The following is a 3,493-nucleotide window of genomic DNA, read 5'->3' as shown; positions in this document are numbered from 1 at the left end:
ATCCTTGAGATCAAACTAGTACAAGCTTCTCTTGAACCCTAAAACACAAGATTAATTCCATGCATGACTATTAGATCACATGCATGCATAATAAACCCTTAGGGTTTCAGGTTTTGATAACTCCATTTTAGTGTCGTTTTAGGATGTGTTTTTGTGGTAATCTTAAGTCTTTACGATTGTTTTGTGCAAGATTACGCTTGTGTTTGTCTTTGTTGTAGGTCAGCGCTTTGGATCATAAGCTAAACGCAAAATGAAGAGGAAATGATGGAAATGGAGCTTTTGGTGGTTGTTCGACTCAAATTGGTGTTAAGGATGAGTTACAAGAAGTCTTTGATGAAGGAAGGTTTCAAAAGTTCAAAATCTAAAGAAAAAAATAGAATTAGAGTCGCGACATGGGCTTAAGGGTCGCGACTTGGTAAAGAGAGTCGCAGCGCTAGAAGAAACAGATGCAAATGTAGGAGGAGCATCAAGAGGCAGGCAACGACCTGGGTGAAGAGGGTTGCGACGCCTACAGATTCCGACAAGTGGTGAAATGCATTTAAAAAGACACGGGTCACGACCTAAGAAAGGCTAAGTCGTGGCCTGCTTTTGAAAAAGAAGATGAATTCATTTTTTTAGTATAAATTCCGACTTTAGGTTTTAATTAGGGTTAGGTCATATTTTTAATTATGAATTTAGAGATCAATTATGATTCTGAGACATTTTTTCTGCATTTTCATATTTTTATTTCTTCTTTAAGCTTTTGAATTTTATGTTTCTGAATAATTATTGTTGATTTAGTCATGTCTGATATGAACTAAATTCTGTATCTAGGGTTTAATGTAGTCTCTTGGATTTCTATTTAATTTTATTATGATGTTCTATTGATTCATCTTCTTTATTCTAATCTATATAATGTTTGCTCAATGCTAGTAAATATCTTATCAATATTTGCTTGATTTATGATTTTGATTCAAAATTCGAAATATGTGAATTGAATATGCTATCGTTATATAGACATAGGTTACATATTAGAAGAAAGTACCTGTATGGCTTAGGTTTCTATGCTTAATGTCTGCTTTGTGTTTAAGCTTATCACAGAGATGTAGAAAACCTGCATATAGGTTGAGATCTTATATCTTGAAAAAAAATAGGAATCAATTTTTGTTAACCTGCAATTTGAATAGGAAGAAGATGTTTAGAACTGATTAGTAAAAATAATAGAATGAAAAGTTGATGAAGTTAATACCCTAGGTCTTCTTATTATTGATTTTTATCCTTTGATTAATTATTTTGTTTACAGTTAATTAAATTGTGTTTGTAGTTAGATTTATTCATCTTAATTTGACTTGCCAAATAGAAAGTAAAAAGTAATTATTGGTAATTGGGTTATAGTCTCTATGGGAACGATACTTTACTTACTATTTTATTACTTGAATTGATTGTGTATACTTGCACATCATAATTTTCCGATCAAGTTTTTGGCGTCATTGCCGTGGACTAATATCCAATATCAAAATTAATTATTTTTTTGTTTTACTTTGGTTTTTTTTTATTTTAGTACTTATTCAGATCAAGGTTGTATTGTGTTTCAGGAATTATTGGTATATGCGACGAAGTTGACAAAAGGAACTCATATTGGTAGATCTTGAAATTGAAAGAATGTGCAGACAAAACCGAAAGATAAAGAAAAGGTTGGATTTTTCCATGGCTGAGAATCGAGGAAATGCAGCAATCAATGCTGCTAATGTTAATAATATCCCAAATATTGCAGATGTTCCAGTGGAACGAGGTCCAAGGACGCTTAGAGACTATGTACTTCCTACTATCACAGGAGTGCATTCATGCATCAGACACCCCACTGTTGCTGCAAATAGTTTCAAGATTAAGCCAGCAATATTACAAATGGTGTAGTCTACTGTTCAGTTTGGGGGGTTGCCCACGGAAGATCCTAATTTGCACATAGCCAATTTCCTGGAGCAATGTGCAACATTTAAGATGAATGGAGTGAGTGACAATCCAATTAGACTTAGATTATTCCCATTCTCTCTATGAGACCGAGCAAAGAGTTGGCTAATTTCACTATAAGCTAATTCTATCACAATATGGGAGGAGTTAGCCCAGAAGTTCTTAGCAAAGTTTTTCCCTCCCACAAAAGCTGCAAAGTTGAGAGGGGAAATTAATAATTTCTACCTGACAAAAGATGAATCATTGTATGATGCATGGGAAAGATTTAAAGAGTTGTTAAGAAAGTGCCCACATCATGGTATAGAGAAGTGGATGCTAGTCCATAATTTTTATAATGGTTGAATGGTACTACTCGTACCATAATAGATGTTGCAGCAGGAGGTGCGTTCATGAGAAAGAGTGCTAATGAGTTGTATGAATTGCTAGATGAGATGGCAATGAATAACTACCAGTGGCCAATTGAAAGGGGACAAACAAAGAAGGCGGCTGGTATGATTGAATTAGATGCTATTTCCATGCTTACAGTGCAAGTGGCAACTTTAACAAAGCAGTTGCAACAGAGCAACCTGTCAGCTCAAACCATGAAAGTACAAAGTTTATGTGAGGCATGTGAGATTGCTCATCCATTAAATTTGTGTCCTACCATGGATATGAATAATATACCTATGTAACAAGTTCAAGCAATATGAAATTTTCAATGACCAACCAACAACCCCTTTTCGATGTCATATAACCAAGGGTGGAGGATTCCCCCTAACTTCTCATGGACAAATAATCAAGCTGCACAACAACCTTTTCCTCAAAGTCAGCAACAATACCCACCTCCACAGCCACACCAACATCATCCAACACATATGAAACATCCTGATGCACAGTCTGATGTACTAAATCAGTTCATGACAGAAACTAAGGCATCTATCAGGAGTTTGGAGACTCAAATGGAGCAGTTGGCTACTTTGATGACAAACCGTGCTCAAGGGAACTTACCAAGAACTACTGAGGTAATCCCAAAAGAGTAGTGGTTGATAAGGAGAAGGAAGTGAGTGGGTCAAATGTTACTGAGAACTTAGAGAAGTAGCCAAAGATAAGCATAGATCACCATATAAAGATCTGATATCCTGAGAGGCTTCAAAAGAATAAGCTTGATAAGCAGTTTTCTAATTTTTTGGATATATTTTGAAAGCTACACATCAATATCCCATTTGTTGAGGCACTTGAACAAATGATAAGCTATGTGAAGTTTATGAAAGAAATTTTGTCAAAGAAAAGAAAGTTGGGGGACTATAAGATAGTGGCACTTACTGATGAGTGTAGTGTGGTAATTTAAAAGAAACTACCTCCCAGGCTTAAATATCCTGATAGTTTCAATATTCCATGCTCTGTAGGGGGTATAGTAGAAACAAAGGCTTTATGTGATTTAGGGGCTAGTGTGAATTTAATGCCTCTAGCAATATTTCGGAAGTTGAATTTGGGAGAAGCTCAACCTACTACTGTGTCTTTGCAGATGGTAGATCGATCAGTCAAACATCCTCGTGGAGTGATTGAG

The 3,493-nt window shown here is 35.5% G+C and overlaps 1 non-coding gene across 1 annotated transcript; it reads right to left on the bottom strand.

The window, feature by feature from the left end:
* Nucleotides 1–2,142: 2,142 nt before the first annotated feature.
* Nucleotides 2,143–2,249, bottom strand: LOC133781105 (small nucleolar RNA R71). The gene has a single exon (XR_009869901.1). It is a non-coding gene; the product is annotated as a small nucleolar RNA R71 (small nucleolar RNA).
* Nucleotides 2,250–3,493: the final 1,244 nt, after the last annotated feature.

This window comes from Humulus lupulus, chromosome 5 (genome assembly GCF_963169125.1).
Source record: "Humulus lupulus chromosome 5, drHumLupu1.1, whole genome shotgun sequence".
NCBI lineage: Eukaryota > Viridiplantae > Streptophyta > Magnoliopsida > Rosales > Cannabaceae > Humulus > Humulus lupulus.
Note: the sequence above shows the minus strand (reverse complement) of the source record. Positions and strands in the feature narration are given on the sequence as shown.